General features: G+C 45.6%; 1 protein-coding gene; it reads right to left on the bottom strand.

Moving 5' to 3' along the window:
* Erich1 (glutamate-rich 1) overlaps positions 1-14,709 on the bottom strand; it is a gene marked incomplete at its 5' end in the record, with an annotated part of 52,793,804 nt that overhangs the window by 31,104,011 nt on the left and 21,675,084 nt on the right.

Below are 14,709 nucleotides of genomic sequence, written 5' to 3'. Positions count from 1 at the left end.
TGATGGACCAGTGGACAAATACATACTGGGGACTAGGGGCTCAACATACAGTCTGAGAATACAACAAGAATGATAACATGTAGAGAGATGGCTCAGTGGTTAAGAGCATTGACTGCTCTTCCAGAGGTCCTGAGTTCAATTCCCAGCATGGCTGCCAATTTCATTCCCAGGAAAGACTTGAAATTGAAATTTGCAAATTGGACACATTTTTTTCTCTTTTTCTACACACACACACACACACACACACACACACACACACACACACACACACACACAGAGAGAGAGAGAGAGAGAGAGAGAGAGAGAGAGAGAGAGAAAATGCATAGTTATGACCTAATGTTGGCTATGTGAAGACTTCTAAAGTCCTCCAACCTTCTGTAGGCTTCCTCTTCCTTTGCTGGCCAGACAGCCTTTCTCAAGATCTTTGCCAATGTCTAGACAGAGAAATAAATCTTTCCCACCCAAAAGTCCACATGTTTTCTTTTTTTCTTTTTTTTTTTTTTTTGGTTCTTTTTTTTTGGAGCTGGGGACCGAACCCAGGGCCTTGTGCTTCCTAGGCAAGTGCTCTACCACTGAGCTAAATTCCCAACCCCCACATGTTTTCTTTTTAAAACATTTTATGTATGTGCATAAAATGTCTGTGCATCCGTTGCATGTCTGTTGCCTATGGAGGAAAGATGTCAGCATCAGGCCCCCCAAAACTGAGCTGTAGTCATGTGGGTGCTGGGAATTTAATCTCCTCTGGAAAGGCAAATAGTGCACTTAACTGCAGAGCCATCTCTCCCACCACTACACGCACTCTCTTTAGACAGGGTGCTGCTTGCAATAACACATTTTTCTCACATATAAGAATTATGTAGTAACTTCTTTTTTAAAAAAAATTGCTCCTCTTTCTCTTAAATGTATAAAAATATGGGATTTTGGCCACACCTGTGTGATAGCTGCCGCATTTCTGTATGCACACGATTGTAACTAAACAAACACGGTTCCTTTTCTCAAGTCACGAAAGGGTCAGTCTCTTAAGAGTCTGTTTCCTTTGCTTCCATAGCTTCAGAGTCCAAGAAGCCAAACAGAACACATGGCTAAGTATTTTAGGGTTTGGCACAGGAATGTCGTAAGAAGTTTCAAAGCATCGATGTCTCAATGTTTATTTCCAGACTAGAATCTGGGGCCATGGAAACCAAGAGTTTCCATTCTGCATGAGATGTAAACCACGCAGCCTTTGGAGAAGTCTCACCTTGAGAGGTGTGAGCCTTGCCGAGCCTTACAGCCTCTCTCTGAGGGCAGATGTTCCACTCTGGTGGACAGGACCCCCAAATCCAGAAAGAAGCTGATGTCCTTTGAAACTCCCCTACGGCATTTAGTTATGATTTACTCTCTTGTGTCCCGAGCTATGAACTGGCTTCACTGTGCTGTCCCCTGACACGTAAATCTTCCTTTACCTCGTCCCTTTGACTGCCCTGAAAACGTTTCATGGAGCAAGCATCCAGCAAAGAGTTTGCGCTTGAGCATTCAGAATGCACTATTGGAGCAAACATTAATACAGCTCGCCCAGGAAGCACGATGGAGTTACTGTGGGCATCTATGTCCTAGAAGGACATTTATGGCAATGATGAAAAGGCCAGATAACAGCCCCATTTGGAACACCCATTTGTACCATAAATACATTTTCTCAAATAAATCTGCTGGTTTCCCTCACGCTGGCCAGACAGCCCCGCCAAGTGGTTTGCTCCAAATGTTTCAAAAGACTGGGCTTATTTTGTTTTACACCACAGGTTACAGATGAAGAAACATAATTGGCGAAAGGTCCCCTTAAGAAAACTATTGCACTGGTGAAAAAGAATTGGGTACACATGCAGGCTTTTGGGGTTATCTTGCAGGAGGAGCCAGCATTTAATATTGGCGAGTCACCTCCACAGAATCATAAGGACTGCATCTGGGAAAATGGGTCACAATTCAAGACCCCCACAAGCTTCTCGTAAATATTCTCAAGATCACAAAAGAAAGCAAAGTGGGGTTTCTTTCCAATACAGCAAGGGTGAGGGTGGGCAGTTGGATGCTGGCCTGTTAACCCTTCCAAGGCCAGGTTATTTAAAACTCCTTTAGGGCATTCTTTTGGCTTTGAGGATGAAATTCAAATCCCTCAGCTTGGCGGAAGAGGCCCAGCCTAGCTTGACTGTGTACGCATTCTGCCTCAAGGAGTCTCTGCTGAGCTGGGCCATCCATGCAGAGCCATCTGCAGATGTTTCCCCGTTCCCTGGGGTCTTCTCCCTTCTTGCCTTTCTTCCTCTAGTGAAAGATTATTTTTCATCTGGGTTCCCTTTATCATTCTGGACTTGTGTGAATGCCTGCTCATTTGCTTGCCGGTGCTGATCACCTGACATACCAGAACTGTATTCCTGTGATAGGCCACGAGAGGGACGAAACCAACATAGGATTGTGTATGTAGTTCCTACCAAGAGCCATGTTTTTTTTCTGAAACTCTGAGTGTTTGACTTCCTCGGGTCTCCCAACAATCTCTCAATCTAGAGACTGGAAGCAGCTTCATCCTACAGGTTAGAAAATGAAGGCATAAAAGACTGGAGTAACATATTCAAGGTAAGATGCAAATAAGTATCAAGGTCAGAAATTCAAGCCTCACAGATAACTGTTAAAGTCTGTGTCCCGGCTGGTTTTCATGTCAACTTGACACAAGCTAAAGTCATTTGAAAGGAAGATATCTCAATTGAGAAAATGGTTCTATAAGATCCAGCCATACGGAATTTTCTTATGATTGATTGATAGGGGAGGTCCCACCCCATTGTGGGTGATTCCATCCCTGGGTTTTTGGTTCCAGGATCTATAAAAATGCAGGTTGAGCAAGTCATGGTGAACAAGTCACGGTGAGCAAGCCAGTAAGCAGCATCCTTCCATGACCTCTGCATCACCTCCTGCCTCCAAATTCCTGCTCCGTTTGCGTTCCTGCCCTGGCTTCCTTCAATAATGGGCTACACTGCAGAAGTGTAAGCCAAATAAACCCTTTCCTCCCCAACTTACTTTTTGGTCATGGCGTTTTGTCATATCTATAGAAACCCTGAGACATTCTTGGGACGTAGGCTTTACCCACCAAGCCACCTCTCTCGTCTTGCTTCCTTTTTAAAACAACTTGCTCCTTCAGTTAGCATACAGAACAATGGGTTTCACAGTGACAGTCGGGCACACATTGATTACTGCCAAGTCTGTGTTTCTAAGCAGCACGCTGGGCGGAATGGATGCACAGGTAAAAGACACACGATGAAAGATGCTATTCTCAATGTTACTTTTAGAACGTACAGTGAGAGAAGATGCTTCAGTTTGTGTTCACACACGAGACTGTCCCTTACCCAAGTGACCCTGATGTCTGTCTATGTATGGTGACTGACAGGCAGGCCAGGAAGGGGTCTCAGTGGCGTGGGGTGTAGTCACACAGTACTACTCTGATGATGTTCTTTCCCGTTGACCAATTATTAATTCATCTCCCTTGGGGTAAACTGTAGGATAGCAGGGTAGGTATTTATTCACTGTGACAAACCATAAATAATGAGTCCCACCTGCCCTTGGAACACCTTAGGGGGAAAATGTCCTTTCCCTCTGCTCTAGATGCTTTAGATGGACTGCACATACCATTTGTGCTTTGCACACACACGGGGGTCTTAGTCACAGGTCACCCAGTCAGTCGCTCTGGAATGTCTGCCTTCTAGGATAGATGAGTCTCTCAGATACGAGTGGGTGGGCCGAGGAGTGAGAAGGTGAAGTCAATGACTGGGCGTCGTGGGCTTTCCTCTAGTTCCACCCAGATTTGAAAAGCTAAGGGAGGAGAGACTAAGGCGGGGGTGGGGGTGGGGCGCGAGACACAGATTTGGTGTTTAAAAAGGTGAGGGTTTGCCATGAGAGAAGAGGACACATGCTTTGGGTCGTGGTTACTTAGAATGGACCCTCCCATTCTTCCATTCTCCTCCCTCCTTCCCTTCCTTCTCCTCTTTCTTTTCTACTTTTCTTTTTTCTTTCTTTTTTTTTTTTTTTTTTTGAGACAGAATCTTTTAAAGTCCAGGCTGGTCTCAGATTTGTATTTGGGTGACCTTGAGCGCCCACCTTCTTACTGCTCTCCCCCAGTCACTGTTACAGCCATGCACACTGTGCCTGGTTTACAGGTCCTGGGGTATCAAACACACAGGCAGGCACTCCACCAACTGGACTGACTACATCCGAGCTTCCTGCTGGGATACGTTCCCAGCCTGTGGGATAAAATTTTAAAATAAAACCTACCATTCTTTTTTTTTTTTTTTTTTTTTTTTTTTGGTTCTTTTTTTCGGAGCTGGGGACCGAACCCAGGGCCTTGCGCTTCCTAGGTAAAAAACCTACCATTCTAATGACTGGCTCCACCCTCCATAGACTGGGAAGTACCTCAGCGGGAAGTGTTTGCCGATGTGGGTTCAACCCCTAGCACTGGAGGGATTGTCAAATTTTACTTCAACTACTTCTCTTTCCTATAGTTTTCTTTTCTTGTTCCTCCTCCTCTTCTTCCTTTCTTTCTCTCTTTAATCTTGGATGGATTGTTAATTTTCTTGTTCAAAGGACGTAATTTTATGAATGAACACACTGCCTCCTTGGAATTTTAAACCACCCTTTCAGGTTGCACGGTGGTCCCAGGCAGACCCCTCTGTACCTTTGTCTGACTCTTCATGTACCCAGCATGGGGCTTCAGAGCCTCCCGGGCTGTTGTTTCCAGCAAGTTCATTTTAATTTTAGGCGTGAGTACTTCTTAAGTGGTAGAGAGCCACTCTGAGATTGCAGAATGGGTTGTGGAAGGAGCTCATGGCGATCGGTTCCTCTACACTCGTCACACAGCCTCCTAATGAGAGTAAATCTAAGCATCGCACAGTTACCCATTTGCTGTCCAGACAGATGGTGATGACGAACCTGAACTGATTATTTTATCAGGATGAGGTCAGCTCATTGAGAGAGCACACGGCTGAGACCCAGAAAACATCATAATTCACTCACGATAAGGTCAGTGTCATGGACTAAATCACAAACTCTAGTTAGAACAATCCTCCCATGTACAGCGATGTCTATGGCCAGCGTGTTCCTAATCGGTTCTTCTGAACAATGCACTCTCTATCTGAAGGGCTTGCTGCTTTAATCTCAGACAATAATAGCCATTCACCTACCCAACCTTGCAGCTGCTTTCTCCTTGCTACTAAAATTCCTTAATTGGAATCACCCTGTCTTTGACCTAAAGCGTCCATTACAAGGACTTTCAGACATGCTTCCTGATAACCCTGGAACAGGGTGCACATGTTTTTCTCTGCTTTAGGACGCTTCTCCATTTCAGAAGGCTCCCCTTGACACTCAGACTTCCTGTCTCCTCTCACTCACAATGCGCATTTGGTAATGAAGCCTGGGACCCCTGGGCCTTAGACTTCATGCCAGGCAAAACTCTTTGTCCTCTATGATGGGCGTATAAGTTAATACAGCATTACAGACATACTATATGTCAGGAGCTCTGACCAAAATTACCAATGAACATCACAGAATTACCACCTGATGTTAACTAGTGATGTTAAATAACTGGTTTTTTAGATTATCTGTTCAAATGAGTCTATTCCTAGAAATTTATCTTAAAGAATCATGGCTACGTCAAGTGCTTTGATGACGAAGGTGCTCCCTGTGTATGAGCGAAAAGCTGAAGCAACTTGTATGCATAATTGCTAAAATGTGGTTAAATTAAGTTGTGCGTTATGAATAAATTTTGGTGGCACACACAATGAACTGGTTTAACATGACAGTGGAAAAGGTGATTTAAGCTATCAGTCAGGGTCGGAGGCATAAACACAAAGTAACAACTTAGGTCACACAGCAGCTGAGCTGAGATCAGCCTCTGGCCAAAGGGACAGGGAGTTGAGTAGAGGGACCAAATGTATAACAAGAGAGTAAATAGTGAAGCCGGATGGTGGTGGAGCACAATTTCAATCCCAGCTCTAGGGAGGCACAGGCAGGGGCAGGAGCAGGAGCAGGAGCAGGGGCAGGGGCAGGGGCAGGAGCAGGAGCAGGAGCAGGAGCAGGAGCAGGGGCAGGGGCAGGGGCAGGGGCAGGGGCAGGGGCAGAGGCAGGGGAAGGGGCAGGGGCAGAGGCAGAGGCAGAGGCAGAGAGGCAGAGAGGCATCAAGGCAGAGAGGCAGAGAGAGGCAGAGAGAGGCAGAGGGATCTCTGTGACTTTGAAGTCAGCCTAGTCTACAGAGCCAGTTTCAGGATAGTCAAAGCTACACAGAGAAACCCTGTCTTTGGGGTCGGGAGTCAGAGAGACAAAAAAATAAATGCTCCCCCTCCCCTCATCTCTCAGTGCTAGTCTCTGAGCTAACAACACCTATAAAGGATCATGGGCCCTATGAACACTATTCACTGGGTCAGAAGGCAGATGAAGAGAAAGAGGGTAAATGGTTGGGTGGTTTGGGATAGGGCATGAGTGTTCTGTGGCTCCCACAACAACTTCCCACAAATACAGGGGCTCAAAGCACAAAAATTTACTCCTCCCTAATTCCAAGGCCAAAAGTTAAGGTATTGGCAAGTCTTACTGTATTTACACCCCTCTCCTTACTGCTGGTGGCTCCCAGCAAGCTGTGGCATTTCTTGGACTTGTATACATGTACATATGAACACATGTTCAAATATGTCTTCCCCAAAACATGTGCTGAAAACAACCCTTAATACAACACCAGTACAAGATGGATTTTTTAAAAAAGATATTGTATTATATTATATTATTTATTTAATTACATGTGTGTGGGTGAATGGGGCAGGTGCACCTGGGGGCCAGAGGCAACACCTCAGCCAGAGCTGAAGCTGCAGGTATTGTGAGCTGCCGAGTGTTGGAGGGAGGAATTGAACTTGGGTCTTCTGCAAGCACAGTGAGCACTCCTGGCTGCTCAGCCGTCTCTCCAGCCCAGGAGGTGAAGCTTTGAGAAAGGTGATGGGCCATGACACTCTGTCCTCACCAACTAATGAATGAAGACCATTAAAGAGCTCGGGGCTGGGCTTTGGATCTTGGAAGCTCTCTTGCCCTGGCCTTTCCATTCTACCATGGGATAACACAGCAAGAAGGTCCTTTTCACCCAATGCCCTCAGTCCTGACTTCTCACCTCTAAACCTTCAGCCAAGCATGTGTCTGGCCATTGTAAGTTACGCAGTCTGTGGGTTCTCAACATCAAGTGGACTCAGGAAGATCTGATCTTCTCATCTATCTGCAATTGATCCTCTGTTTAGAAAAAAAATAATTATTTTATGTTTAGTGTTTTGCTTGCATGTATCTCTGTATGCCACATGTGTGCCTGGTGCCCACGGAAGACAGAGTTGTGTTGAATCCCCTGGAACTGAAGTTATGGATGGTTGTGAGCTGCCCTGTGGGGAATAGAACCCAGGTCCTCTGCAAGAACAAGTGCTCTCAACTACTGAGCTATCTCTCCAGCTGTTCCTCATTTTCTCTTAATGCCACTGGGTTTGAGGACCACACCAGTAATCTAAGAACTTTTCATCTTTCCTACACCTGCAAAGACCGTTCTTCGAAGTAAGCATGCTTTTCCAAGGGCTGGCTGGATGGCCAGCTTCTTTTGGTGAGCATCAGTAAATACAGGCAAGCAGCTGATGTCTGCACAGTCGTAAGATGTTGGTGTAAACACAGACATACAAGGACAACAGAACGTAAATGGTAGAGGAAGCTCTTGCTTGTTTTTTTTCCAGGAAAACTACACACCCAGATACATCCATATCCCTGTGATGAGGCAGGATTTGTTTGTTTTAATTTATTTGTACTTTTCACATTCGGATGTTTAAAACTATTTTGATGTAGCTGGGCATGGTGGAAGCAGAGGCAGGCATAGCTATGAGTTCAAGGCCAGCCTGGACTAGAGAGTTCAAGAACACCCAGGGCTGTTGCACAGAGATATTCAGCTCTGAAAAACACGACAAAATTGATGAAAAATAAAATAAATTGAAAATATGATGCTGTATTTCTTTGGTATATGAAAAAGTAAAAGTCAAGTGGGATACGGTGGCCTGCATCTGTAACCTTGGTGTTTGGAGGGAAGGCTGAACTAGGAGAATACAGAGTTCCTGGGCTACATAGCAAGGTGCTAGGAAGAGAGGCAGCTCAGTTAGTAAAATCCTATGCAAGTGCAAAGTCCCAAGTTCACATCCTGAGCCCCCACATTAAAAAAAAAAGACAAAAACCAAACCAAAACAAAACAAAAAAACCCAGTGCTGTGGCATTTGCCTGTAATCCCAGCTCTGGGGGATGTTGACAGGAAGATCCTGAGGGGTTGCCAGCCAACCCATCGAGCAAACTAGTGGACTCCATGTTCACTGAGAGACCCTGTCTCAAAATATAAAGTGGAGAGGCATTCAGGAGCATGCTTAATGCCAACTCTGGCGTCTCCGGACTTGCACGTTCGTGGGCACTCACACGCACGTGTGCACATACACAAACACAGGCATGCATACACACCACAGGAATAAAAGTTTTCAAAAAGAAAGGGAAACTCAAATAACAAGAGAAGGAATGGAAATGAAAGTAGAAATAAGAATACATTTAAAAGCCTGCTAATATCTAGGGCTATGATCTGTGTAGACGGATAACAATCTGGGCACACATAGAAATAAAAAGTGAACACATAATATAATAAAATGTCTGTGAGTGTGGTCAACCCATAAACATATGTGCATTGTAGCTGAACCCAGGCTTCCTTCCTGACGATGTGAAGGGAAGCAGATATTTACGCTTCCTTCTGAAAAGAGTGTTTTGACTGCGTTCTGTCCCCCACCCGCTTTTGCTCCTTCACAATAAAGAAGCAAGGCTTCATCTCCGCTTTGACAAGCTGATTTAATTTTATTCGTTGACTTGAACCAAAAGGCAAGGGCTTGAGAATCCCATACCTATAGGGGTTGAAATGCTCTGACATACACTTGGTACAGCTGTTGGGCCCTACCTTGGTGTTTCCCTCCCCCCTCGCTGAGCCTTTTAGCCTGCTATAGCAAGAAATTGTTTACACCCTTGGGAGCTGCTCTGGGAGCTGCTCTTAGCCCCTGATTTGGGGCTGGGATTCTCCATGGCACCCTTCCTCCCCACTGAGCCTTCCTGCTTGTTGTTGTTAAGAAGTTGTTTATGCCCCTGATTGGGCCAGAACTTTCACCACATAGACTTTTCCTGTTTTCCTGGTTGGGGGTTTTCACCTGCCTTGTTGTTTTCCAAGGCTTTTGCCTGGGGTATATAAGGAGATCTCAGTAAAAGCCTTGGAAGGCACTCGTTGAAAACGGATGACCTGTGTACTTGATTTATTTCAATCCCGCAGACCTACGTCCGATACTCACACACTGTCGGTGCAGGCACCAACATACAGCCACATGGGCGGGGCCAGCTTTCTCTACACTATGGTGCACCCTGCAGAGTTGGCTGTGGTGCTGGGCAGACCCTGGGCTTGAGTGGAAGTCCTTAGGTGCTCCTGGCAGAGTTCAATCTCAGTAGCTAGTCTGATCTTTAGACAGCTTCTACTCCATGTAGAAGATCTGCTCCATGTGGTATCATTTCAAAATCTGTCAGAATCTCATCAGGTGACTAGCTACTGGGTTGGGGGCCTAGACTTATTAAAAGCTCCTGCCTTTCCTTCCTCTTACCTTCCAGATCGGTGAGAGAATTATCCTCACTGGGATCTGCTGTGTGAAGATGGAGAGGCAGAACAGGAGAAGGGGCTTGGTGTTAAAGAGCAGTGATTGTTCTTTCACAGGACCTGAGTGAAATTCCCAGCACCAGCATGGTGGCGTATACTGGTCAATAACTCCAGTCTCAGGCAATCCAGTATCGTCTTCTGGCCTCCATTGCACAGAGATACATGCAGACACAACACCCATATACATTAAATAAAAAAAGCACATTGTTTAAGGTACTGGAATACAATGGTATTTATTGTGTTTTTTTTTCTTTTCCTTTTCTTTTTTTAAATATAAGGCAGAGCGAGCCCTGTTCTGTACAGTTTCCGGACTGGAGAAGCCAGGCACTTTGCACAAGAAGAACACAGACATGAAGGATTTAAACTCTGGGCCTTCTTTGAGCAGCAGGAGAGGAAAGAGTTGAAGAGAGCCTTGCAGTCCCAACTTTAATTCTTCTACATGCCAGCCTGCAGTGGTCTATCCCACCGGAAGCCTGCAGCGGTCTATCCCACCGGAAGCCTGTAGTGGTCTATCCCACCGGAAGCCTGCAGTGGTCTATCCCACCGGAAGCCTGCAGCAATCTGCATCCCATCGGAAGCCTACAGCGGTCCACATCCATGGCCTCCATAGGCACATGGGTCCGCATCCCACTGGAAGGTCCTTCTGGTCTGCATCCCATCAGAAGGGACTCTCTCTTTCCTGGGATTTTGTTTTTTCCCATGGTGTGGTCATGAGTACTTCCCTGGCATGTGCGAGGTCCTGGATTTGATACTTGACACTACACATACACAAAAGAGAAGTTATTCTTGTTTTTACATTCTTATTTTTTCATCTGCAGGAGGCAAAACATTTGAAGTCGCTTTCTAAGCAGAAATGTCACCTGCTTCATCATACTGAATGTTTACAGGGGACCATAGGCTGAGGTATGCATGCAAGGGTAGGTGCAGACCTGCGGGCTGCTGGGATCTATTCACTCGGCACAGTGGGAACACAGTCACGAGCCTCTTTTTTCTGTCCCTTCAGTGGGTGAGACAGGTGGCAGGACCAGAGGAGGGAAGGGACTTCCTGAAGTCACATCCTTAGGGAAGAGGTAAATTAATTATAGTTTGGGTTTTTCGGTCCTTAGAAAGTGGCTTTCCACCTGCCTTGTCCCCGCCAGAGCTCCCCTTTACACACTTGGAGGTTGTCAACACTCCAGGCCGCCCTGCGGCTGCCCTGCTCTTTGAGCTGTGCATCTGTCCAGGGCTATGTTGTCTGCTTCTGCGTCTGTATATCCTGCCCGTCCTTGGCAGAGTGTAACTCCATTAAATGTCACATCCCCTGACCAAATCGGGGTATGACTAAAGAGCTATTTGAAGGAAATTCTCTTGATGGCTTAAGAGGAATCACTTGTAATTACTTTCATATTAGGTGTCGGTGAACCAATTATTAAAAAAAAAAAATCACAAATGGGACTGGAGGAATGGCCCAGTGGTTAAAGCACTTGTCCTTCCACCGGACCTGAATTCAGTTCCTGGTATCCATGTTGGGGAGCTGACTATACAAGTCCAATTCCATGGGATTCCACGCCTTCTTGTAGCTTCCGTGGGCACCCATACACACAAGCATGTACACGCAAAGAGACACATACAACATGTGAACACACATGCACATAAAAATAAAATTAATGTTTACTTTTAGGAGGAAACAGTGGGAACAAGGAAGAGAAATACACACACACACACTCACACATACATAGTGGCACTATTAGAAGGTGTGGCCCTTTTGGAGTAGGTGTGTCACCGTGGGTGTGGGCTTTTAGACCCTCACCCTAGCTGCCTGGAAGCCAGTGTTCTGCTAGCAGCCTTCAGATGAGGATGTAGAACTCTCAGCTCCTCCTGCACCGTGCCTGCCTGGATGCTGCCATGTTCCCACCTTGATGATGATGGACTGAACCTCTGAACCTGTAAGGCAGTCCCAATGAAATGCTGTCCTTTTAAGAGTTGCCTTGGTCATGGTGTCTGTTCACAGCAGTACATCTAAACTAAGACACTGTGTGTGTGTGTGTGTGTGTGTGTGTGTGTGTACATATGTGTGTGCATGTATGTATGTATGTGTGTCTGTATATGTATGTGTATATATGTATGTGTATGTATGTATGTATATGTGTATGTATGTGTGTATATGTGTGTGTACATATGTATGTATGTGTGTGTGTATGTATATATATGTATGTGTGTGTATATGTGTGTGTGTGTGTGTATGTATGTATGTATGTATGTATGTATGTATGTATGTATGTTTTCCAGGACAGGGTTTCTCTGTGTAGCCCTGGCTGTCCTGGAACTCATGGTGTAGACCAGCCTGGCTTTGAGAGATCCTCCTGCCTCTGCCTCCTGAGCGATGGGATGTGCCACCATCAGCCAGCAAGAGCAATATTCTTTTTTTTTTTTGGTTCTCTTTTTCGGAGCTGGGGACCGAACCCAGGGCCTTGCGCTTCCTAGGCAAGCGCTCTACCACTGAGCTAAATCCCCAGCCCCTAAGAGCAATATTCTTTTAAAAGGTTGTCATGCTCTGCCCTGAATTGCTGGAATGCCTTCCACCTTGAACCCAGGAGGGGAAATGGTAGGAGCAAGGCTGACATGAGGCTTTTATACGTAAGACAGAGCCGTGCCGCACTTGGGGGGACATCCTCCAAGTCAGCAGTTATCAACCTGTGGTCTCTACCCCTCGGAGGAAGGTAACATACACTTTGACACAGGGGTCACCTAAGACCATCTGGAAAACACAGATATTTAAAGTGTGACTCACAACAGTAGCAAAATTGCAGTTAGGAAGTAGCAACAAAAATAATTTTATGGCTGGGGTCATCCAACACGAGGAACTGCATTAAAGGGCCTCAGGTTAGGAAGGTTGAGAACTGTGCTCTCAGCACGGGGGCCTGCTGTTGCAAGATTAGTGGGTGAGTGTGTGTTTATGTCTTTGAAAGAGAAACAGCATGATTAAGGTGCACATAGATCAGGGTTCATCACTCCCTGGAGTAAGAACTGTTCCCGTTAAATGACTAACTACAGGATCTTGGGTGATAAAAGGTGTAACTTATTCATCCCGGGCCTCCACCTTGCACGGGAATATGCATAAATTAGCAGTGGCCATAAACTCACACGTGCTCCCTCTTGTCTGTCTCAGGCCTTGGAGTGAAACCCAGACTGTTTCTGATGTTGACATCACAGACTTACACACTCACAGGGGTCAGCAGCTAATACAGTAAAGAAAGTGGGACGGAGACATCCATCCACTCCTGCCTCCACCTGCAGAATGGCTCTTGGAGCCTATAAATATAAATACACATTTTCCTGTTTTGTTTTGTTTTATTTCATTGGCAGAAAAACGGGTCCTCATCTGACTTATCTTTTTCTTTTTCCTGCTTTGGCTAGAGACCTAAGTACCAAGCAGAGACATATTCAGGTTTGTAGGCCCTGAAACAGGCACAATTTTAGAATTTACTTTAAGACAAGAAACCAAATATTGAGACATACGCATGAGCAGTTCATTCACTCTGCTGTCTTTAGATTTCTCTGTTGTCCTCATGTGCACAGCCATGAAGTCAAAATGAATAACATCCCACTGAAGCACAGTCCCCTGGTTTTGGGGTAAATGTGTGCAGTCGCGATTCTGCAAACACTTGTGTCCTTGAGTTATCTCACTCTGTCCCTACGATTTGGCAGGAGGTGCCAGACTTCATCAGGGCAAGGGATGCGTTACACATTCAAGACTTAGCATTCATAAAACAGCCCATCTCCTTTCTGTTTGAAGCATCGCTGGTGTTTGGCAACTGATAAATTCCACTTCACATAAACTTCATAAAAAAGAGAGATGCTGGGTTTATAGAGGTAGGTGTTGATTACAAATGATATTTCGAATAGGAGAGACCTGTGGTTTAGGCAAGATTGTCATGGGAACCGGATGCCCTGCTTACAGCTTTGTAGCATTGGCCATTCATCTTCAAGGCCCTGTTGCTGGGGGAGTTGGTGGGTAATGGAGGATTCCTAGGGCCTCAGATACCCACAAAGATTAGTAGCATTTGACACATGAGTGGGGCCAGAAAGAGCTACATGGAGATTAACTTGTAAACGAAGCCTGTTTGCAGAGGAACACTGGAAGCCCTCGATCTCAGATCTGCCTGTCTCTGCCTCCACAGTGCTGGAATTAAAGGAGCATGTGCAGAACAAAGTCCGTCAAAACAGTGGGGAGAGGAAGCAGAAAAGACCATACACTGTATGGGCTAAAGTTTTTGGACTCTCCTGAACTTACCAACCCATTGTCATTCTCGAGAATGCTTTTCCTTGTATTAAAAAATCTATTTTATTCTAGGTGGATGGGTGCTTGGCTATATGTGTGTTCATGGACTCCTGTGGATGCCTTTCACCCATGAAGGCCAGAAAAGGATGTCAGATACCTCTGGGACTGGAGTTACAAACAGCTGTGCACTGCACTGTGGGTGCTGGGAATTGCATAAGATCACTCTCTCTCCAACTTTAAATCAATCCTGCAGAGAATTATCAGAGAATTGACTCTTCCTTAAGATGCTTTAGAATAGGGGCTGGGGATTTAGCTCAGTGGTAGAGTGATTGCCTAGGAAGCGCAAGGCCCTGGGTTCGGTCCACAGCTCTGAAAAAAAGAACCAAAAAAAAAATATATGCTTTATAATAAACACTGCTCGTCCATTTGTCTCAGAGCAGCAGCAGCATCTATCTGGGTCATAATATTCAGGCAGTAACAGAGTCGGGGCAGGAAAGGGGGGAGTACAAGTCACACAGCATGTCCTTGGTCACTCACTGCCAGTCTCTCTTCTGTCTGATCTATCTTCCAAGAGTTTAAACCATAGACAAGAGGAGAGAGCTACGTGGCAGAATGGCATTCATGTTAGTCTTCTTGAGAAGTACAACCAGGAGGTTATGTATGTGGGTTTAGAAGGCATTCGTTCTACAAACTGGTTCACATACGAAGTCCT

This window comes from Rattus norvegicus, chromosome 16 (genome assembly GCF_021556685.1).
Source record: "Rattus norvegicus strain SHRSP/BbbUtx chromosome 16, alternate assembly SHRSP_T2T, whole genome shotgun sequence".
NCBI lineage: Eukaryota > Metazoa > Chordata > Mammalia > Rodentia > Muridae > Rattus > Rattus norvegicus.
The sequence above is the reverse complement of the archived record's forward strand: the minus strand, read 5'-3'. Positions and strand labels throughout refer to the sequence as shown.